This window comes from Phalacrocorax carbo, chromosome 12 (genome assembly GCF_963921805.1).
Source record: "Phalacrocorax carbo chromosome 12, bPhaCar2.1, whole genome shotgun sequence".
Classification (NCBI taxonomy): domain Eukaryota; kingdom Metazoa; phylum Chordata; class Aves; order Suliformes; family Phalacrocoracidae; genus Phalacrocorax; species Phalacrocorax carbo.
In genome coordinates this window covers 7,238,361-7,263,303 of record NC_087524.1, presented here as the reverse complement: position 1 = coordinate 7,263,303, position 24,943 = coordinate 7,238,361, and the positions used below count along the sequence as shown (strand labels likewise).

General features: G+C 45.9%; 1 protein-coding gene across 11 annotated transcripts in view; it reads right to left on the bottom strand.

Moving 5' to 3' along the window:
* The window catches only part of HPSE2 (heparanase 2 (inactive)), a 114,351-nt gene that overhangs the window by 45,697 nt on the left and 43,711 nt on the right, over positions 1-24,943 (bottom strand). The gene's annotated exons all lie outside the window — the stretch shown is intronic.

The window sequence follows — 24,943 nt, the reverse complement described above, 5'->3', positions numbered from 1 at the left end:
AGAACCTGGATTTTATATCCAGATGGATGACAGATGGGGGATCTGGAGCTATTCCCCCCAGAGTATCAAGGGGGCCTTGTTCCAAGGGAATTGTTGTCATCATCCCTGGTCTTTAAGCAGCTGAACATCGACCCTCAATATTCATTCAAGTCTTTAACTAGATTTTTCATTTCACTGCCAATGCAGAGGTGATTATGCTGACCACGTGAGCTAGGTTTACTCCTTAACACCACCATACAGCAAGAGCAGTCTGGGGGCTTGGTGTCAATCTCTCGCCAATAAGGAGCTTGGCCAGCAGCCATGGATTGTGGGCTGAGTTCCCAGCTGGCATATAACTTGGAAGACAACCACGAGGTCTGGGTTCAATATCCAATTGCTAAGGAGTCTGGCTGACAGCCTCATTTTGTGGAATGAATCCCAAATTAATATAATGCTTTTGATACCAGACAAGGGGCATGGCCCACTTCCAAATGCTGCAAGGGCTCAGATAAAAGCCATAGGCATTGGGTTCAGTGTGTAAATGGTATTGAGGTCGGATAACAGTCAGGATTGGGCTTAATTCTCAGATGGTGAGAAAAAGGAATGAGTCCTGAGCTCTGCCTTCATGCAAAAAAAAAAAAAAAAAAGCTCAAACATGCTGAATAGCTCTGTTTTCAATCCTTGTGTGGTAAAGAGCTCACAGGACAGTAATGGTTTCTAGGAACAAGTGTAAATTGACATGGAGCTTCAGAAGAGAAGTGAGATCTGGGTTCAATCTCCAGATGCTGTAAAGCTCAGATAATGGCCAGAGGGGCAATTTCCAAACCCTCTGTTCCAGCCTGGTGCCTGGGAAGGAATCAAGATCACATTACAGCTAAGAAAGCTGCTTTCTTCTGCTGCATAACTTAAGACATTTTCCCTTTTGGATCGGGATGAATCCAGCATCTTCTAAAGTTTCGGAGGGAAATGGAGGTGGGCAGGGAGAGGACTGCAGGTCTGAGAAAAGCAGAAGAACAAAGCAAGGGAAAATAAGACTGAGCACTATCTGCTTCTGTACACCTTGTTGGCCAATCCAAATCACTGAGCTTGAGCCACCGAAACTGGTCCAGGGGAAACATGGGCACAGCTCATCAGCACCTTCACTGCTCTGCAGTGCCTGCACCGCTGGGCATCCTTGGGGGCCTCTATGGGAGGCAGCTCATCCCACCAAGAGACAGCAATAGCCTGCGTTGCAGCTACTTCTCACTGACACCACTTGCACAAGGGATTGGTGTGAAACAGCATGCACAGCAATAACTCACGCCCGCTCTCATAGCTCACTAGTGGAGTAGCCTCCTGACACACTAGGCTACTTTGCTTGAAGTCATTCTACTTTGTAAAAAGGAATGCAAATAAAATATGTATAAAATATTCAAGTGCTACTTTCAGTGGGCATTTACAGTTGGTTCGTTACATATGTAACCATTGCTGGACATGGTTTTATCGAAAGTTATATTATTCCTGTGAAAAGTTTCAAATTTGATAACTCAGCACTATCTCCCTTCACTCGAAGAAATCCTTTAAAATCTAATTGTGGTCCCTGGGGCTTTCAGCTCTAGCTCCAAAGCCCAGACAGAATGGACCACAGAGGACAGAGCCTGATCTCTGTGAGTACTGCTATAACAAGCTGTGGCTTGTAAATCAGCCAGACTTTTGAGCAGCAACTGCAGGCTGGGGGTAAAACCCCCCAAAACACCCTCTCCCAGGGCAGCAACCACCCACTCCTAATGACCAGGGGTGCTTAAGACAAGCCCTGTCAGCACTGTCCCGTGCACAGCCCAGTGTTTTGCTCTTTACCCTGTGCAAAGCTACAACACTGGGGACAGGTTACAGCTTGAGCTACAAAGCCACCTACCTTCCTCCGGGCTTTACCTCTGCACGTGGAGGGAGCGAACCCGCTGGGCTTGGGAACACGGCTGCAGATACAGCCCAGCTCCGCTGCCAGACCGTTTGCTGACAGAATGACTGTTTTATATGGCTATAAGAGCGGCTATAAGCGCAGCTGTCTGAAAAGCAACAAAATCTATGATGTGTGTTTCTAAATCCAATGACAGCTGGCAGTGCTGTGCTGCAGCTCATTCCTTCTTTTACACAGTTTAGCTAAAACACTTCTCTGAGATCGCCCTGATTTATCAACAAACAGCAGTTTCTGGAACAATTTAAAAGCATTCCCAAATAGGCAAGAAGTGGTCATCTCTTCAAGCACTCAGCAATCTGTGAGCTCCCAAATAGGCAGGCAGCTGGAGATGGATGGGGATGGCTGGTGGGAGGACGGAATGCCCTCCCAAGCCACTTTACAGAGAGGACAGGGCTGTGGATCACAGCAGGATGGGGGGCTTTGAGGCAGGGGTACATGAGCAGCTGGTGATTCATATGGCTTAAATCTGGCCATTTCTGTGCTGCCACAGAGGAGAGATGACTGGGTCCCTGTGTGCTGCTGCTCCCTGGCCAAGGAAGCCACATGGAGGGGGATCTCTTTCTGCAAGAGTCTTACCTCCCAGGCATGGGAAACCCCACGCAGCCCAAACCCACACAAGTGTGTACAAGATAACGCCATAGATTGCTATACAGTCGTACACTGTAACACAACACAGAGAGACGACACAAGGGCAGGTACCACGCTTGTCCCCAGGCTCACCTCCTCCTGCCAGCTGCAGGGCAGCGCCCATGGGGCAGACGACAGCAGCTGTCATAGAAACCCACTCCCCTGTGCATCACCTGCTGCTCAGGCAAGCTGCATCCACATCATTCTTCCAAGGTACCACAGTTGCAAGACAGAGGTTTTCTTTATAAATACTTTTTCTCATCAGCACCTGAAGTGCTAACACTACAGCAAGAGGATGGATGTTTTCAGTGCTTTCCTGCAAAAAGTGAGCTGAGCAGCACGGGCTGAGCACCGTATGAACTGTGCGTTTTAACACGTTCATTTAATCGCAGTAAAACGCTTAACCCAGGTACGCTGCACATCCAGTTCACCCATTCCCTTCAGCCCATCCAGCAGCTCTGATACTCGGGTTTTGCTGCCTGAACTGCCGTCATGTGGGAGACACACGGCTCGATTCAGAAGAGCCTCACACAGGGATGCGAGCCAGACCCACCCAACAGCATTGCCGGAGCTGCGGAAGGCGCAGCGCCTTGTACCGGACCTCTCTACCTCCCACCGCCCAGGTCTCTTGCTGCTCCAGAGGAGAGCAACACTGATCGGTCATGCTAGGAAGCTGAAATACTACATTGGGAACAAATTCAAACTGAGGACTTTAGCGTTGCCAAACCCCAACATTCAAAGATCATGAGTCAAGCTCCCAAAAATCGTGGGACTGGCTTGAAAAACCTGGTTTTAACAAAATTTTCATTGCCTGCTCTTTTCAAAAATTTTGGGTGTCTTGTAGGACATTTTCAAGCTCTTCTACTACTGGGAGAGCTAAAATCTGGCTTGTTTTTATTTTTCCTTTTAACAGCAGTTGATGTGCAGCAAAACAACTGTTTTATTTTACAAGTTGTTTGGGTTGGCCTCACTTCCCCATGGGTGGGGGCTGCAGCCGGCGGCCAGGGATGGCAGGGGCACGCAGGCGGGCGTGGCAACAGAGATGCTCTGCCGTTAAGCACGGACCTGCCCATCCCCTCTTACAACCCCTAGCTATTTGGGTAGTAAACCCAAAATCCACAAAAATCAGGTGCTTCATTTTATGGGTCTGAGTCAGCGTTTCCTATCGTGCAAGGAGCCGCAGCCATGGCGCGCTGCTGAAAACCGCCGATCCCAGTCCCAGCCCATCCTCTCCTGCCTGCTGACCCCATTCTTGCCATCAGCCGTCCCTGGCTGTTCCCGCTCTGCGGAGCAGCTGATTTCCCTGGGAGGAAGAGGGAGTGACCAGGGCTCTTCACACACTTTGTGAGTTGGGCATCTGGTATTTTTCAAAACTCTAAAACATTTTAACTGAAAACTGTCCTGAAAAAAAAAAAAAAAAAAAAAGAAAAAAAGAAAGAAAAAAAGCCCCAACCAAAAAACAACGCATAAAACCGGAAATGTTTCAATCTGAAATCCTTAATTAAAACCACACTCTTTAGTACATAAAGAAGGAAGTTAAAAAGAAATGTACTTTTGCACATTACAGACAGCATTATAATAAACACAAAGCACTGCCAAGAAAGAGGCATTTTCAAGGCTAAAGTAGATGCCTCCAGCTGCACTCAAATAATGTCAGAGGGCTTGTCCACATTGCTGAGTGTCATTGCATTCGAACGCGATAGCCAATGACCAAGGCAGATGAGGAAGACAACAATTATTGGCGCAGACCGCTAGGGCTGCAGCAAGGACCATAACCCGCTGGGGTCTGTGAACTCCTCCGACTTCCCGCAGATCCCAGACCCTGGTCTTAATCTGTAAAATATTTGAAGGAACTGGCCCTAGCTCTTCCTGCTCCTCTGGGCTCGCAGATACGGCTCAGCTGGAGGGACCCGGTTTGGCAGGAGTTCTCCCCAGCTAATCTTTGGGGGAATCTTGTACCAAAGCACACAGGGTGGAGTCTGAACCTGATTTTGGAGGCACAGACAAATGGCAGAAAAGGCCAGCGTCATTAGCCTGATGTTCTGCGCCGCGCAGCCTGGGACGCACACAGGGAGTGCTGGAGTCAAAGAGAGTCTGTCAGCAGGACAAATCACATCTTTTGTAAAGGTGTCCACCGCCTGCTTAAAATTTGCTGCAAGTATGGAAATTGGCCTATCCTCACGTAAAACATCGCAGTTATTTAGTGTCTGTTGTCAAAATAGGCACCTGGCTTCTGGTCCAAACTTACCTGTTTTGGCCTTCTAGTGACTGGATCTTGCTAAACCCCTGCCTGACAGATTTTTGTTTCTTCCAGATAGCTCAAGATTAAGATCAAGCCTCCTCTAAATGTACTTTCATTAAGCAGCATTTGTTGCAGGTCTTCAGTATCTTCACAGTAATGCAATTTCTCCAAGCTTCCAAGCAATCCTGTAGCTCTGCTGTCCTACAAGTCTTACCAAGCTATGTCAACTACCTGCTGCTGTGTGTGACATTTAGGGTCTCACGAAATGGTGTTGATGTGCTGAGGGAGGCTAGGTCTGCGCAGACTCCTGCTCCTCCACAGCAGATGCAGAGCTGTGCTTGAGTGCCTGCTGCTGCCCAGGCAAGATGGTCTTCTGCAGGGAGAGGATGCTGAAAAAAGTAGCATCTCATTGAAGATGGTTGGTACCTCTCCAACCTAGTGAGAGAACTGGAAACTAGGTCTGAAGGAAGCCACTGACAAAAGCTAGTGGGTGCCCTAAAAACAACTGAAGGCTTGGGATATGGCTAAGGGAAAGGGAAACTGCAGTAGGCTCAGAGGAAAACTCTGAGTGAGAATAACAGGGCAGCTTTCTGATCGTATTATATGTCTGCACATAAATGCCAGGAGAACAGCGAATAAACAAGATGACTTCAAAGCCTTCATATACAACTGCAGCATTTAGCCTCACACACGCTTCATGGAAAGACATCATTGGAGGGGAATACTGATATGAGAAGATGTAACTTTTTTAGGAAACAGAAGAAGGAAATAGGAAGGGGTTTTTTTGTATGAAGAATACTTTAGGGTTCAAGAAGAGGTGAGAAACAAACTCAGTGCATGTCCCCAGGGACAGAGGAAGAGACAAAGAGCACAGGAGGTGTCCCACAGAGATCCATTAACCAGAAAGAAGACACAGACAAAGCCTTTTTGAGCGTCTGTCTGAAGCAGCCAAATAATCAGAGTTGGTAGGAACAGGTAATTTTAATTACGCTGGCATCTGCTAAGGACAGAGCAGGGCAGGTCCCAGATACTCCAGGCTGCTGGAACATGTGGGGAAAAGTTGCTCCGGAGAAGGAAAAATATTAGGGGAGGGGATGTTTATTACTTAGATATTATTGATACAGAAAGTTGATTAATAGTCCAAAACTGGAAGTTAATTTGAGTGCAAGTGGTTACAAAACCATAAAGTTCAGCAATTTAAGGCAGGGAAGGAACAAGAACAACGGATTAAAGATAATGTATTTCAAAAAAAGCAAATTTGAACAAATTCAGGGCACAGGTCAAGAGGATCTCTGGGGAAGGGAGTTTAAGACAGCATTTCCCAACCAGTGAGACACGGAGAGGCAACAGCTGTGCTGTGGGTCCAGGGGAGAGAGCAGCAGAAAGAACAGCAGGAAAATACCCTGCAAATACATACAAATAAGAGGAGGAAAGAAGAAAATATCAATCCGTAACTCACTGCAAAAGAGTAAACAACATATTGACAGAGAAACAGCTCTTTGCTTTAGTTTTCATAGAAGAATTAACTGTGTCATGGCTGTTCATTACGTTAATTTTAAGTGTGAAACAGAAGCAGACCTGAAGAGGGAAGGAACAGATGAAAGACCACTTAGGAAACCTAAACCACAAAAGTGCTCAGTTGTCACCATGAAATCTGTGCCAGATCATTTTGTCAGACACAGAATATTCATATGTATTCAGTAAATATTTTTGCCATTCTCAGTGTGCCCTCTTGCAATAACGCTGCACTTAGCTGAAATGGTTTTACTCCTGATATACTGGGAGTGTACTTACTGCTTTGCTCCCCTGGAAACAGATGCATTCCCTGACACCCTTCCTCTCACTGCTTGCCAGCATTATGGGAGAATGCATCTCCTCCAGCTTTACTGCAATGGAGATATCTGAACTGCTGTTCTTTACCCTTTTAAGGTGAGTAGGGAAGAACAGGCATGACTTCTTACGAAGCAAGCACCTAAAGCCATTCAGGTGAACTCCACAGGAGTTCTGTACCTCTTTATCTTCCTGGAGAACAACCCAAAGCCGGCCCAGCCCTGGAGATCAACACCGCAGATATATGGGCTTGGATGGGATGGATGTTATGTTTCACAACAGTTACTCTGCAGCCACTGCTGCCAGCACAACTCCTCCGCATTACTTAGCACATCCTCGGTCGCTGTGGAGATGGAGAGGGGTGCTTGCATAGCCTGCCAGGACAGTAGCTCCAAATATCATCCATTAATTGTATCATGCCTAGAGGTGGCTGTCAAAAATGCAGGGAGCCACGTAGGCAGAAGAGGCAGACAAGAGCACAGCTCACTCGTGGTATGTGGAACTCAGCTAAACACACAGCAAAACGCTTTGCCATGAGTTACTCCAATCAATGAACGGATTTAGATGTCAGATGTTAGCTCTTTTCCAGAGACCCTCTGCATGTTTTTTAATACATCTGTGTACCCAACCGCTAAGTGACCTACAGCACTGCCCTCACTCCTTCTCCCTTCTTACTACTGGAATACAAATCCTTCAACTGAAAATACATCATATTCTGGAGCTAAAGAGTTGTATTAAAATTGAGTATATGAGGTGCTGGATTAAGCTAATGGTGTCATTGGCCTGCCTTCTGGGAGAGGGATCTGAGATCTTTGCAATGTACTTGTCAGATTTTTAAACTTACTCAGCTAAACAAATAACTGCTGTTAAGCCTCTGAAAGGGATTCTGCCCCCAGCCAGGAGACAGCCTTCCGAGACAATTCTTGGGGATAAAGGCTGATCTAAAGAAGCACAGTTTCTCAGGGTTTAACTGAATGTATCTCACTGGTTAAGTAAATTATTATCTTTCTAGATACGGCATAATCTCCACTGAAAAATAAATACATGGAAAATATTGAAATAAACATATTAAAATAAATTCCCCCAAAACTGCATGGCAATATCTAATTAAATAATTCCACCTGAGAATCCTATCCCCTCAGATCACATGTGGGATATACCCACTGGCTCCCACCTTCGACAAATGGGAACCATGTGGGCAGCATTAGAAGAAGGAAGTGCAAGAAAAGGTGAGCCCAGCGAAAGGCAGAAGAATGCACCATGGCATGCTGGGGAAGATTAAAGAGAGACAAAAAAGGAGGGCTGAAAGGTTTTGACAGCAGTGAACAGGAAAGTTTCTGTATCTGAGAAAGCTTATAAGCTTACTCAGGGCAGGGAGGAAGGTGTTAGCAGTTGAAAGAAAAAACTAGGTCTTGTCCTAGGAGGAAATGCTTCAAAAGCATTTACTTTCCAGCTTTGCAATGACCTTGCTTCATTTATTGCTGAGGGCCGTGCGTGTTGGAAGCCCGATCCCACAAAATGAGGCTGGTTGCGCATTATTGTACAGCTGATAAATGTTAGACTTTCAGAATTGGGAAATATATTTATACTCACAGCACTCTAAAATGACTCAACAGATTCTCACTCAGACTTCAGGTCATCTCCTCAAGTCCTCGGTCTGAAACTTTAGCATAAGGAATTCCCATTTACAGAAAAATGATAAGATAAAATTATAAACACTCAATTAAACACTCAAACCAGGTTTGAAACCGCCAACATCATGCTCTTGTGCTTTTGTGGAAAGAGCATGCTCTTTCCACATGCTCTTGTGCTAAATCAGCACCAAGGAAACAAGCAAAGTGAGAGGCTGGACACCAGCAGAACAAGTCAGACACTAGGAGCACCTCCTGGAGAGAAACTGAAGAGAGTTGTAGGGGTGCCCAGGATGAAGGGAGTAGTGGCAGCAAACTCTGGCAGCGCCAGCCTCTTCCCGGCAGCCCCAACCAACATCTGATGTTGGTGTGCTGCTATGCAACACAACAGCTTTATTCACAAAGACTGATGGCGATGAAGAAGTAAGTATCTACAGCAATTCAGGGAAGAATGTGATATGTTTTTTGTGCATGTGTGTAGAAACAGATGACTACACATCTTTCTAGAGTACTTTTGGCCATCCAATCAAGGAGTCACATATGCAGTACTTGTGTTAGAAGAGGTGGCAGTGGCAGGGACAGGTTTATCAAATTGATGCTTCAGGCCCTAGTTAATCATGATTTCTTTCTGGTGAACTTTATTGGCACCCCAGCGAACACAAGTCCTGGCACAACAAATGCAACACAAGCCTGTAACTATCAGAGGGGCCTGGAAAGCCTCATTAGCTTGCTGATGGCTCTACATCCACGTGCAATGTAATCACTACAAGGCCTGAACAGAAGGGAAACCCAGCCTCCGTGGTGCCCTGGAGGAGTTTGGGCAATGCTGTTGATAACCACGCTCCAGGAGGGCATTGGCTGGGGCATTGCACTGAGAGCTGGTTTCTAATCAGCATGTTTCCTGCATAGCCCGTTCCTTGACACAAGAGGTGCTCCAAGTCCTATCAGTGATGATTTCCCACTTCTTAAGGACGGAGATCTGCAAAGTTTCCTTAGCCTCTAATGGCTCCTTCCCAAGGACAGACTCGCTAGGAGGTGCAAGCTATTGGCAGCTTGAGGGCCCAGGGGAGCTTTTGACCGTGTTTAGGCCACAATCCAGAAGACTTGATTTCATCCAGTGTAAGCAGAGCTATTTATTCTAATGGTCTGATGGCAAGGGAGGAGTGCTCCCTGGCTGCCCACGACAGCCACAGCCCTGTTGCAGACACAGGGTCCAATGCTCAGCCTGGCTCTAGAAAACGCTGCTGACAAGGATAAGGTGCCCTTCCTCATGTGGTGCCTGGAGGCAAGGTTTCAGCAGACCCATGATGCTTCCCCAGAGGTGTTTAGTCTTCTCTTAGACCTGTTGTCTGACTCTGTCCATCTTCCCCAGGCAGGTGGGCCCATGTGGTTGCTCCACATCATGCTGGAGGACCATTTCAGCCTCCCATCTCTGGAAATGGCCAAGAGAAGGTGCCTGGAGAAGAGCATGACAGGGACAACCATGCTGTGACACCTCCCAGGGTATACTCCTGGCCTCCAGGAATCGGTGGCACAAGGCTCCAAGCATTAAAAGGCATCAGGAGTCTTAATTCCTGCATAAATGCAATAGCAAAACCTAGTAAATAACAATAGCCCAAGCACTTCACATGCACCACAAGTATGACGAAACTCAACTTGGAGTAACCTGCTGTCCCATCTAAAGGTCTCAGAGCAAGATGTCCTAGTTCACACAAAACAGAGAGTCTGCTGAGCCCTCAGAACAAACTCATGCCAAATTATAAATAAAGATCCAAGAAGACTTGACACAAATACTGAGGCAATGACTAGAGAAATGACTTATGAAGTGCACAGTGAATGCCTGCAGGGCTGACCAAATGGAGGAGAAGCTTTTAAGAACTGCAGGAGCTTTCCAGAGGAACAGAATCTAAGGAGTGCCAATTTGTGTCAAAGATTTTCCATCTGCGCATAAATAAATAAATAAGGAAGATGGAAGCAGACAGGGAGAAATCTGTATTGTCCATCACAGAGCCCTATGTGGGTGTAGCTCCTCCAGTGCAGAGTCTGTGCTGGCCTCCAGTGAGCCTGAAGCATTGCAGATGGCCGGCAGTAGTCATCTGCGTGGGGCTGAATCATACTTTATAGGTCCAATTCTGCCTCTAAAATTAATACCGTGTCCTGTATGCATCTGAAACACTCTCCGGACCCACACAGCATTCACCTGCTAGAGAGGGAGCAACAACATTCCTCAGGCAGTGTGGGCTGGGAGGACAGTGAGAACAAAGGAGCAAGAAAAGAAGATGTGAGACAATAAGTAGAAGGGAAAAAGAAATAAATGTATTGGCCAAGCCATGACACCCCAGCACCCATTAACTCCCACTGCTGCTCACCACAGCACCTCGGCATAAGGACACCAGCCTTGCCACCCACCGACACATCTGTGGATGGGGCAGAGAGGGAGGGATGGCAAGCAAAGAGGGGACGAAGGCAAGCCAAGGAGTGCAGGAGGGAAAGAACGTTTTGGGGTTTATTTTTCACACAGGATTCACAACATTCCTCAGAAAATTTAATTTTGTCGTCCTGTTCTTGTTTGCTAACCAGAACCAATTTAATTTTAAAACAACACGCAGAGCCAACGGGGGGAAAACATTTTGCAATGGCTCTTCGCTCCCACTTGGAACGGCGAGCACAGCTTAACTCGTTCGGCTCCCACAGCCACAAGACTGGCTTATGGGGAGCCAGCCCACCAGCACGGGAAACCTCTGGCCGGGAGGGAGCGGGGGACTCGCTGGCACCAGTAAATGATACAACGCAAATGGCTTTTTTTGAGCAACTTGACGAATCCCACCCCACACAACTGCAGAGGCTGAAGGTGGTGGGAGAGAAGAGCAATTTGTCCATAGAACATCTTCCTCCCGCCCCAGCTCCCCACTCAACAACTCGCTCCGTGGTTTGTAGAAAAAAAAAAATGGTTTGTTACTGCATTTAACAAAGAGCAGAAAGCGCGTATTCCTCTTCCACTACCAAGAACACGCACATTTCTCAGATCAGCATGTGAGCCTTCTGTGGTATTATGCCTTGTTGTGACAGTTTGGTAAACAAATTGATAAAAATCAAGTGCTTTTCAAAGGCAAGGTTAACACACTCATGTGCAACCTGGCTTGTCAGAGGACACCAGAAACTCCAAACACGTTGCTTCTGCTTACCATCTGCATGAGCTTATTCAGACTAAAATAACAAAGTGTGTTTCCTGATCTCCGTCAACGTAAATAGAGCCATTAAACTGCAAGGCTGTTTACATTCTGGGAAATAGTCATTGCATTCATCCTCATTGCTCCTCATCCTGCAGCCACAGCATCCCCACACCGCGCTAGCAGCAGCTCCGCTGCAGCCCACAGCCCCACCGGCGTCCGGTTAACACCAAGCGCTGGGACTTGCCACGTCTGTGCCATACAGCCTACGTAAAACCCTTTGCAAATATTATACGTTGCTGACCAAATTTGGTTTTATAACTAGAAGCAAGGACACACTCGAAGGATCCAGCTCTCCCAGTTGTAATATCTGGCAGACAGAAGTAAGAACATTCACGTTTTTTTAAAAGGAGCTCTTTTGGTAGGTAAAATAATAAATATCAGAGCAGAGAAGACCTTGAGCTTGCCGGCAATGTGCTTACAACAGCTCTGTCTTCTGCATTATGCAAGGACCGACACTCCAACATGAGCACGTAGAGATGGCACAGACTCCGTCCCAGAAGATTTACATCCTGGAAGAGGAGGGGACCATACCATCTGTAAACTGTTGCATCCCGGAACATCAGAGCCAAATGCTGCGCTCTTTTGGCCAAGGCAACCCATCTGCTCGTAGAGAAGGGCTGAGAGTGAACGTCCCCTAGCCCCGCGGGGGTCCCACTGCTCCAGCCAGCGCCTCTTCGCCCACGCGGAGACCAGGCTCCCGGGTGCTGGCAGGGACATTTCCACAACCCCCTGGGAACACATGTCGTTCTGGATGATGGCCTGCATTGCTAGCCTTGTTACAGCCCTAATAGGTGCTCCCTGTAATTGCAGGAGACCATTGTTTTTTCTTGGCCTAGCTTCACCTGCAGAATTGTAGAAGAATGAGAATTCCACATTTGGAAATAATAACAAAAGGATAAAACTGGGCAAATAATGGTGCAGGCCAGGTCACACATTCCCGTTTTATTAGACCCAAACCCTCCTGAAAGAATTTCCTTGAATCTGCGTGTACTAGCTAAGTGCAAATATTTTCTAGAGGACATTCTGTTTCACAAAATGGAGGGGCTCCGTTTCTGCGAGGGTTACATCATAAATTATCCATTATAAGTTCGGCAAGTTTTGCTTTTACGCTATCTAGCATAACAGTGCTGGACCTGCCCTCTCAGCTCTGCTTGGCGAGCCGGCCCCACAGTTTCACAGTCCCACCAGAAATGTTCCCTGTTGCTTCTCTGTATTGCTGCTCTTCACAGCTTGTGTCTTTGTCTCCGTCCCAGCTGAAAATATCCCTTTCCTCTTTTGCATATGGCTCTTCCCTACCCTCTCCCTCTGCTAGCAATTAACTCACTGAAGCATTCAGGAACCAGAACAACAGACAACGTGGAGGATAAAGTCATAGTCCTGTTCCCCACCGTACCGACGGGGACAACGCTTAGCCCAGCTTTGTGCCGAAAGGCAGGGTGCAGCAGAAAGCCCACACGGTACGAACAAGGATGAGAAAGAAGCGAGTATGAGCGCGCTTGTTTTAGCTGATGTTCTGCCAACCACGTCATACGTAACTGTTTAACAACAGGCTCGTGAAAACCAGCACAGCAATATTTGCTTTTACCTTGACTTTCAAGGCTTTTGAGCTATGCAAGTGCTGTTTTTAGAGGAGTAAAAGAAATATGATTTTGTGTTTGTATGTGAGCAACGGTGAAGCTGGATATACCGCAGGAATGCCATCATCCTCGACAGAACCGGTATGTCCACGGGAAAGGTCCTGTGTGATTCAGAATTGTTAATCATGTGCCAGGAACCATTGCTGGTTCCAGAGCTATGCACCCACTGGGAGAGAGGTTTTCATCACAGCCCTGTAATTAAGGGGAAATGTTAATGTTACATGTTAATAACTTGGAACATCAGTTATCCTGGGAGTTCAGAGAATTTAAAAAATGTAAGTATTTTGATAAAGCTAATCAGTTTACATACCAACTTTAATTTAACTCCAAATAAATCAGGAAGGTTTGACTTTTTTATGCCAAGATATGCCTGCAGAAATAGAAAGCATCTCAGCATGAATGTAGCAAATCTCAGCCATGATACAGGCAGGCACAGCGTGCCAGCATGTAGCACCTTGCCTCTGTCCCTCTGCATCTAAAATAGTTGAAGAATTACTGAACGCTTTGCATAATAGACCCTAAATATCCTTACAGCCCATCAGGTTTGCTCAGAGCGGGGGGGCGGGGGGGCACTGAGCGAAAAAAGGATGCCTGTGGCTGGGCTGTGTGTTTTAATCATGTCCAGCCCTTTCCATCTGAGGTGTATGTATCAAGTATCTGTCCAAACAGGAAGGACGCACACACGGGAGAGTCAGAACAGCTGAAGCTCACGCACTTGAGAAGGAAAACATCTCCTAGTTGTGCGTGGGTTGGCTCTAAGGATCAGGAAATACATGGGATACTATGCCCAGGGACAGGGTGGTCTTGGCGACAGGACATGCTTGGGCATGCTACGGTGGGGTCACTGGGGAATGGGCCACCTCAGGTCAGGGCTGGAGAGAACGCCAACCCCTGCCCAAGGTCGGGTAATGCTCAGAAGCCTCCTAACCCAGATGGGAGAGGTGAAAGCGGCAGCCCCAGTCAGTTCTCAAGCATGTAGCAATGTTTCATTGTCAAAAAGACCATGCTGGCCAGAAATGTTACTACATTATTCAGCATTAAGAAACATTTTCCACTTAAGAACAGACACAAGCCAGTGTAAAAGCACCCTTTCAATCAGTAGTAACAATGGCATCATTCAGTTCTCCTGATGCTTCAGTCAAGATCAGTACTTCTGCCTGTATGGTTTTAATAAAAGCAGCCAAATAATCAAGGGATGAGCTCTCCAGAAAGCCCTACGGAGGGTTTGTGTACTCAAAAACAGAGCTCGGGATTCACGGCTGTTAAGGTGGTACTTGTGTGAACGCAGCTTCCCAGGGATAACGAAGCTCCCGGCCCAAGCTGAAGCAGTGCAGAGCCGCATGCAGACAAGCCCCTAGAGAGGCAGAAGAGAATTATGGAGTGTTGAGCTAATTAAGTTCACAGCCTTAATTACTGGAGCACTACAGCTGATAATGCAAAACCAGCCTTGTAAACAAGCTTCTATTTTCAGCCACTCATGCCAACAACTTTCTCCTGAAAGCATCTGCTGCACAACTCAGACTTGTCCCATCCCAAGAGCATGTTCTGGAGAGTGTAAAAAGGCACTCTGAAGCCCTGTAGCATCAGGTAATTAAAGCAAAAAGAGATCTTGACAATTCCCATTTTTAAACAAATAATGAAAACATGATGGAACATTTCAAACTCATATGTGGGTTGGATCACGCATGGCTTAAGTGCTGGGTAAAAAACAAAACAAAAAAGAACATGGGAATTCACTTTTATATATGACTTCCAAACTCATAACCTTTAGCTTCTTTTCAGAGTATCCTCTCCTGAGATCAGGGGAACAAGAGGCAGGGTCACACGCAGACCCTCTGCTAGTCCCAGGAGAGCACAGATGGAGTCGCAGCCTCACACCTTAACTGGCCCCATCCTTCCACCCGTGCTAAAACTTCTTAGAGGCTCTAAAGCTGGAGGAACCACCAGATCACCTTGCCTGACTTCTTGTACATCACAAGCTATAGTATTTCACCCACTTATCCATGTGCTGAGCCAAATAACTCGAATTTGGCTGAAGTGTATTTTCTATAAAGGCATCCAGACTGAATATAAAGTATTACAAGATGAAGAAGAAAAACCACTTTTTTTCCTTAGGTAGTTTATGCAGCCTGCTAAATATTTGTGTCCCATTTCTAATGGGAATTCTTTGGTTTTGGCTTCCATCCCTGATTCTTGTTCTGCCTCTAGCCTTTAGATTAAGAGACTCTGCAGTATACGATATATTTTTTTCATGAGAACACACAAATCAAGTAACTTTTTGGTCTTCCTTTTGATACACTAAACTGACAGAGTTTGTGAAAGCTCCTGCAGCAGGGTAATCCCTCCATAGGGTGAGCCAATACCTCTTGGCATCCTGTGGAGCGCCTTCCACTCCTCCCACCTGCACACATCCAGATGATATAGCAAACTGCATGTGTTTGGTAGAGAAGTGCCTCAGCTGGTGCATGGGCAGCCCAGGGAGGGAGAGATGAAGGGGGACAACAATTCTCAGCCACAAGGAAAACTCAGGGGAGTTTGGAGATTGTACCAAGCTCTGTCCTGGAGAGTGTAGAGATCTCTGGTTACAGCAACGTCCAAAGTGCCATTCGTGTTCACATGTGTGATTCCTACATCAATACACAGAAAACTATCCTTTAAAAAAAAAAAAAAAGAAACCTCAGTCTATACGGAGGCCAGGAAAGGTCACCACATTATCTAGGTTACCCTCCCACACAGCCAAAGCCAGGGACCTCCCAGAGCCACCTTCACTGAACTCAGAAATCTGAATTTTACTCAACAGCAAAAAGCACGAGACTTTTTTTTTTCTTAAATGAAAAACACGTGCACCAGATCCACTTCTATACTGCTACCCACTCAGTGAAGGGTTAAATGCTTCCTGGGACAGGGTGTAAGCAATGATGTGATGGTTTGGGAGCCTCAGACATGGTGCAGCTGGAACAAATGGACTATCATGATCTGTCACCATGCGAACAAAGTGTGAACAAAGACATCAAGTATGAGATAGGATTCTTGGGTATTAAAATGCACACATTCCCACAACAGACAGTGATTTATAACTCACCCAATTATCCCTGTCTCATGATAGTGATAGCAGAAGTGTTAATGAGGGAATCAGAGCTAAGAGGAGACAAAAATGGGTTGATCTCCACATGGTCATGCACAATATGATGATATGACACACATTACGGTATTTCAGTGCCCACTCAAGGGAACCAGGGCTGGACAAATGGGAGAAAGTCAGAAAAAGACCAGATCACCTATTTCTGCTGTGAGTAGCAGTTTGAAGAACAGGAGAAGCCAAGATACTGTACTTCAGTCCTGGGAGAGTAGCCAGGTCTAATGAGCCAGCCTCAAACCCCCCTGATACTGTGACCTCCAGGGCAAACCTGATCTTTAAATGACAATGCATTTTATTATTTCATACCTTTGCCCTACCATTGTAAATCCATGGGGTCAGGCAGGTTAATGAAATAACATAGCACCTGAGCCCTGCCTAGTGATAAACCTGACCCCAAGGCTCTCTACCACTAACCACACCTGCCCTACATCACCAGGAGAAGTCACATTGGAGCACACTGCTCTGTCTATGCTGCACAGAAATCGGGGGTCCCCTTCCTGCCCAGGCTACAGCCCAGAGTGGTATTGTATTATTATAATTTCTGTCCATCTTTTATTTCATGTACTTTCCAACTTAACTCCGGCCGATCCACCAATTAAGTGCAAGAACTTAGCCATTAAGCAAGTAACTTGAATTAGCAGGTTATGAGAAACATATTTTCTGGAAAAGGTTAGCCTGAGCTACTTAATAAATAACATGATAGCAAAGAGTGTGTCTAAGATTCAGGAGTCACCCGGAACTCACTGCCAACAGAAAAGCTTTTACAGGCTGTCTTGAACCTCCTAAAGAAGCCACCCAAGAAACAAGTGCAAAATCAGCCACAGAGTAAGAAAGCTCTGTGCTTTCCTCATTGCAAAGCAGAGGTCAAGCACCATGGAGGGAAGGGGGGGGTGGGGAGGGGAAGACACAGGGCTGGTTTTATGTGGACCTTTTATACAGAGTGGGTGTAAGGGCCAGGGCTGGAGCAGCCCCTGGGGTCCCTGACACAGCTCTTCCTCAGCAGCACAGGGAGACACCTGGGTCACAAAGATGTGTTTTTAAAATCATAAGTGTCGGCAGAGACAGAAGGGCAATTTTAATTTCTAGCATGACTTTTGATTAAAGGAAGCAATAAGATTACAGTAAGACCCTGATACAGCCAAAGCATATAGGGTATTTACCTCTACATTGTTTTAACAAAAACTTCCTTCAGACACCAGGAGGCACCAGCATCCTGAGAGGGATGGAGTTCTTGTGGGTGATGCTCACAGTTAACTGCTAGGTATCCATACATGCACTTTCTCCAGCTGGGCACGCACTGTTTTTCCCTAAGCACGAGGTTTGTATTTGTATGTAGCCTCCCGTATCCCTTCATTTTCTCCCAGGCTTTCTGATGCGTGAACATCTCCACTAGCGGTCATCTTTTTACCTTCTAAATTCTTTCCAAAGACTTGTACTTGCCTGTCATGAATCAAGCTACTTAAAGTAAAACCTTGCTTTTTCTCCCCAGAATACGATACCATCCAATGCATCCATCATAACCCAGCAGAACCACAGCAGCACCCACTAGCTGTTACTGGAACCACCAGCCTCAAGCCTCCTCTTCATTATTATCCCCAGCACCATCATACCTAGATTGCCACTGGGAGGAATACTCCTGTGCACACGATACCCAGCTTATACCTAAGCATATAAAATTTCATTTTTGTCTCCAGTTAGTTTCAGACTGAAGCACTCAAATGCAGAGCAAGCCAAAGCCTGCATGTCTACTGTGATGAGAGATGCACCGTGGCAGCCAAATCCCCAGGGTGCATATAGTCTCTTTGCATTTACTTGCAACAAGCCAAAAGGAGGACACACCATAACACCTAATGTTATTCTCCTCATCTCTTTCATCACCCTGTTCATCCAGTGAGATAAATCCCTCCCAAGGACAGAAACCCACGGGAGCTCAAGTCCCAGCCTTAACATGGGCTGTATTTAACTTTCTGCTCATAGACTCCATCAGTGGGAATCGGGCTCCTTCAGTGCCTAAGGAGGGGGCTACCAGAGAACTGTGTTCCTGTGTCAGGAGTTGACAGTCCAAACAGCACAACCAAATGGCACTGAGGCTGCTGCACTGAATTACAGTGTTGAAGGCACTCTGCCTTCGGGAAGCCACTTTGAGGAATATGTGCCGTGAAGGGGTCCCCATTCCCAGGCACCTCCGAGCCTCACGGCCACACGGGTGGGCAGGAGGCAGCATTGATGCTATGGTGTGCCGAGGCACATGGTGCTGCTCTGAGCCTAAAGGAAGCCACCAGCATGGATCTGCCCCACAAAGTCCCAGTCAGTGTTTCTGCAAAGCATAAACCCCTTAAACCTCATGTTTCTGGAACTTAAATCTGCCATTTTAAAGCAGCTTAAACGTGATGCAAACACTAATAAAAACACCATCCACCAGCTCTGCTGCTGCAAAGCAGCTGGCTTTTAAGTTGGATAATCCACTTAGCAGGAGTTCAGCCTTGCAGTGCACTTGAACAAGGACAGAGGGACTACAGGAGCATCGCTAACAGCAAAATCTGTCTGGAAGAACTACCAGGTTGTTTCTATTTACTGCTCAGGGTACTAACAAATCCAACAAGAAGAAAAGCACATGTACTTTCCTGTTACAAAGGCAATGCAAGCAGCCCAAATGCATGAGGTAACTCCCACATGAGCTTTTTAAAGCAAAGGCTATAATCAGTTCTGGGTTTTGGGACATGATTGCCCCAAGGGCAATCACATTGCTACGTGAACCACAGCCCCTCTCTGGGATTCACACTCTTGGGAGTTCACTGAAGCTAAAGCTTTTATTGCATTTTTACTTTGTTTCAGGGCTGGGTAGCTTTATGGCTATTAATAACACTTACAGTTAAGTAAGAAACGCCTATGAAAAGGTACTCAAATGTCATGCATGAATCCAGAAACCAGCAGCGGTTCATTTAGAGAGGGCTGAGGAAATGTCAAAATAATTATCTTTGAAAGGAAAGAGGAGATGTACTTGCATATTAGCAATCCGCAATATGTACTTACATATTAGTAGCCATACACCAGTAAACTAAACAAGGGCTGGTGCTTGGAGCAATGGGCACACGGGCACAGCTGGCTTGGCAGTGGGCTTCTGTCAGGGCTGAGACACCCAGATGCCGAGATTACAGGCTGGGAACACAGGAGGGGATGGATATAAACTAAATGAGGCATCAGCACTCTGGTGGTGGGGGTTTCCTATGCTGATACAGCAGAGGATTAAACTCTGCGGGTAGACAGTCCTGGACTGAGAGGAGATAAATCAGAGCAAGGAAGAGATTGGAGGCCAGGAGTGGGAAAGGTCTTGCCGAAGGCTGGCTGCGCCATGTTCACAAGCAAGACATCCCGCTGATCTTCTGCCACAGCCACCCTGGGAAGCTGCTGCCTGTGACAGTGATGGATACAGGTGGTTACAGCAGTGCTGCTTGCTCTCAGCCAGGAGCCTGTCTGCTCCCACACCACAACAGGGGTCAGCAAGACACTGCAGAGTAACCCATCTGTAGCCACAGCAGCCAAGCACCTTCTGGTTGCATGGTGTCAGTGTAAGTCATGCTCATTACATGTTGGTTTTTTTTTCCCCTGAAGGTTTCCCAGAAGGTTAATGGGCCTTTGACAGCATCAGAGAAACACACAGCTGATCTGTCCAGCTCAACAGAAATAATGACCGAGGGTTTGTTTGTGGAGTGACCTCCACATCCTGGTGCTGCACTAAATCACTCTCCTGGTTGGTGTTCAGTGTAGAGAAAGCAAGCCACGGCTGCAGCTATGGCAGGGTACGTTACAGCAGTCAGGATGTACTTCTGCAGCCAATGCGGTGACACAGATTTTGGTGGCGTTTTTTTTGTTTTGTTTTTTTATAGCACATTTTCCTGCACTGCATTGGCCCCTTAATCATGGGAAAGGAAGGGGAGGTTGGGACATTATGTGGAAAACAAACCCCCAAGAACCACCTTATTGCAGGGTAAGGAGCAGCCTTTTCTCTGACCAATGCTCCACACAGACTGTCTAAAAGAAAAAATCCCACAGAAAAAGCATAAACTCTGGCAAATTAAATGTAAGAGCATAATAAAGCAAGTCAAAAAGATTTTAAGAAACAACTTAGTAGAGCCTTAAAAACTAATAAAAGCTTTTTTAAAATACATCAAAAGGAGGAAGCCTGCCAGAGAGTCTGTATAGCTAGTGTATGGCTGAGGCAAAAAGATAAGGCTACAGCAGAAAAGCTAAATTAATTCTTGGCATGTGTATGAAGGAGCTTAAGAAGGTTCCCGCAGCAGAGCCTTGCTTTACATGGGATGAGCCAGAGGAATGTCTCCAGCCGCAGCACCAGCAACAGAGGTACGACAGGGACTTGCGGAGCTGGGCAGGCAGGACAGGGGAGCTTTGGTTACTGCTCCTCACTGCAAAACGAACACCAGAGCCAGGAAATCACATGGCAAAAATATCAACACTCACAGCCAGTGCCACCTTCCCCCCCACCCTAGGTAATTAAGCAGAGGAGCTGGTCACCAGAAGGGCACTGTGGGTGCCACAGGGATGGATGGATTCCCTGGGATCCAAGATGAATGAGCAGGAAGAAATCTACCCCCAGCACCGAGCTGTAGGTGATGCATGACAATTCCACAACACTCCTCTCCAGGCTCTCCATTAAAGGCAAGAGACAGAGGAAATCCCTCCATGGGAGGGAGAAGCAGTCCCCAGAAGGAGGGAAGGCTGAAGGTGAACACCCAAATGAGACTTGCCATCACCCTGATTTTTGCTTTAATGCTGTTCTTTGGGAGAAGGTCCCAGTAATGAGGACTTATAGTTAAAGGACAACAATAGAGAAGGGGAGGACGGTGCTGTGAAACAGGCCAGTCTTTTGGGGTTCAGAATAATTTTGCTGTGGGTGCTAGAGAGGTCGAGGACTATGCCTACAACCATACTGGAAATCCTTGGTCATCATAAAGCATGAACTCCCAGTAACTGGGAAATGCATTGGTTCAAGGTCCTGGCTGGTTCCAGCATAAATTAATGCTATTTGGTACCAAGCATGTTCTGCCATCATCATTCACATGGCTACAAAGACTAGTCACAGTACCACAGATGATGAAATTAGGAGCAGGGTACTTATCCTGAGCAATGCTTTCCTGGCTTCACAGGGTGCTTCCCACGAGAGCCTGCTGCAATGCTGCCTGTAACAGGGCTCTATTATTAAGGTTAATATTTTTATGGTTAAAAAAAAAAAATCACAAACATGGGAGTGGTGGAAAATTTGGGGTTGGAGATGGAAATATATGTAAGCTATAGAAAAGTGTAATTTTATAACTGGACATATTTTTTTTAAACTCTAGACTGCTCTGAGAACTGCACAAGCCCCTTCCTCTCACTACCCACTTGCCCCTGCACGTGTTCCAGCCTCAGGTTTTCCCCCACTGAACCTTCCCAAGGGATCAGGCTGCTAGTCAGAGGCAAGGCCCAATTCATTTCTTAAACTTACAAAAATGAACTCAGCCTCCCAGGACACACGGAGCCTCATGCACAGCCACTGCGGGTCTCCGATGCCTGTGGGAACGCAGCACTTAAGCGGGCTCTGTGGAAGACAGCACCTGGAGATTGAAGTTTTCTATTCATGAGCCTAACTCCCACCCACAACCCCCTGGAAAATTTCAAGGTCCCACCAAAAAAATAGCCTACAGATTATATATTCATATATTTAGTTTAAAAAAAGTGAAGTCTCACTTTCTGTTATTCACTTAGACCTCCTTGGGGCAGGAAATGAGGGCTTTCAATTTGGCTATAACAAGGGGAAATTTGCAGATGAATGGAAGATGGCTTTGCTCCTAGAAATGCTGGCATAACGACTCCACAGCGAGATACCAAAGAACTTCAAGCTATTCAATTCATTCTAGTGACAGATAGTGTGTCAATCACCTCTTAAGCACCGGAATACGTTAAAAAGATTTTTTTTTTTTTAATTATAAGTTACACTTTAATTTATCAAAGCCAGGGCAATTTTTAGAGACAGAATGAAGCAAGAGACAAATGTATGTACTAGAAATAAGCCTCCTTTTTATACATACATAGAGTGAAGGCAGTTAATCATTGGAACAATTTATCTGCATTGTGGAGGACTCTCCATCACATGTTATCTTTTTAAGGCAAGAATAGAAAATTTTATTAAAGTCTGCTCTGGTTCAACCAGAAGTTGCAAGTTCTAAGCAGGAATTTCTGAATAAGAATTTTTGTTCAATGTTATTATGCAAGACAGACAAGATTTTTGTATTAGTTCATACTGACCTTAAAAGCCAAAAATAATTGTAATGAGAGAGGTTTCCCATTAAAGGAGATGATATTAAGGGACTTAAATTGTATTTCTTTGAACTATTCTGAAAATTTTTGCTTTGATATAGATATTCTTATTTGGTCAGTGTTTATTTAGATATCAAAAGGTACTAAAACTAATCATGGGAGTTTTCCTTAACATATATTTAATATAGCACAATAGACTTACTGAAGCACGTAAAATATCTGAAGTGTATTAGCTTAAAACCTTGTAAAACTATGGATTACTAACCCAGTGCTATGAATGCATTTGGGGATTTGATGGGATGTCGCAGGATATTAATTCCCCCCCATCGTGGCAGCAGGGTGAAGAAAAAGCTCCTCCAGTCCCTCTAGCAACACAGACAAAATATTAGAGCCCAATAACGAATTTCTGCTGGACTCACAGAATTTGGGTGCAGTAAGGTCCTTCTCCTCTGGTTGCACACATGTCCTTTGCTAGTACAAACAACCGCCTATGAGAAAGGATGCTGAACTTTGAGTCAGAACTAAAATAGGTAGAATAGTCAAGTATTAAATTAACCAGAGCTCTGGATCAAACTTTTCCACATTAGATTGAGCTCCAGCTCATGCACACCACACAACCTCTTTTAGTTAACACAGACACAATCAGATCTGATTGATATTCCAGCTAAGGATCAGCTCTTAATTCCCTCAAACGAAATCCAGGCGCAAGGTACCCTACGTTGTGCGGATTCTTAAACATTTTCCTCCTTCATGTACACGCTCGGGACACACAAGTACACATCACCTCAGAGCAGGCAGATACACAAAGATGGCTTTTTGCCAGGCATGCTCCTCCACAGCAAGACATAGCAAGCCTCCTCTGTCTAGTCCTTGCTTAGCTAAAAGCAATTCCTATTTGAACTGGCCACAAATAGGCCAAAATGACAACAAAAAAAATTCAGGCACTGCCTGCAAAAGCCAAACTCCCAGCTGCCCCCTGCTCTCCCAGGCGTGCTTCTGCACCAGCCATGTCGTAACATCTTACATAGTACCACTGCACTGCTAACGTAAACCTGCCCAACACCTAAGGGAAAGATATATTTTTTCCAACCAAACCACAGCCAGATTTTCCAAGGCTTCAGTCCAGCTGCCTTGAATTCAATGCTTTTATACTATCTGTAAAGCAATTTGAGCTGGCTGGTCAACAGCTCTCAGTTTATGCTGTTTTCTTCGTCTCCAAGCTTTTCCTGTAGGTTACCCTTGTGCTGGTGGAGGAAGGAGGGGTTAAACCCAGACTGGGCCAGGCTGGTAACTGCAGTATCCCACACCGCCCTCACCCTGACGGTGGGGAGGGCTGCGTGCCCTCACCCACTCATCTCCCTTCTTCTCAGCTGTCTTCATTAACAAATACTTACACGCCACAGGGAATCAACAATGGAAATGTGCTTGTTTGAAACCCCTCTAAATTGAATCTTAACAGAAGGAATGAAATAAGTTAATTAAACTATTGAATAATCCTGGACTTGGCCCTTAAGGCTTCCAACATGATTTCTCTTCCCAGTCTGACAGAGAACTAACTGTAGTTATTCTTTGAATATATTTTTTCACCTATTTTGTAATTATTTCATCCAAACCAAGTGTTCTTGGTTTGCTTTCGAGGCAAATACTGTCTTACAGTCAAAATATATCACAGCTACTATTACCTTCCCAGATCAATGGATGTCAAAAAGAAAACAAATTTGTTCTTGACTGGTCTAGGTTAGACCAATGTTTCTTGTCATCTTATTATCCTAGAAGTGTTTTTAAATTGCTTCATAATTTGCTCTAGTATCTTTCTCATTATCAAGGTCAAAATGTCCAGTTTATAATTACCCAGGTCTCCTGTCTTAGGGAAGAAGGATTAGGCTTCTTGTCCTCCTGTCTGCCAGGACACAACCCATCCTCTATGGACTGTTGAAGATGGCTGTTTTGGTGCAGGGACTGAATTATCTACATACTCTTTAAAACCTTTTCCTAGGCCATTTTACTACCCTACCTATGCACAAGCCCCACATTCACAGATGCTTTCAGAAGAGCCTCATGTTCTGCATCCTTGGCAGCGCCAGCCAGGCTCCAGCATGCTCCCCGTTCCCCACATACCAGCACAGCTTTACCTGGTCCACTGCCATGGCACAGCATCAGCTTGGCCACGTCTTTCTATCCTTCCTGGGAGCAGAGCAAGTGGTCCCAGGGAAATCACCACCCCATGGATATGAAAAGCTGAGATTTATCCCTCTCAAGGGTTAATAAGAGGACTTGGCATTGCATGGCATAAACAGGGTATTCCTATCCCTGATTGTGAGCCCAGCACGGATGAACTGGGCAGGCTCCGGAA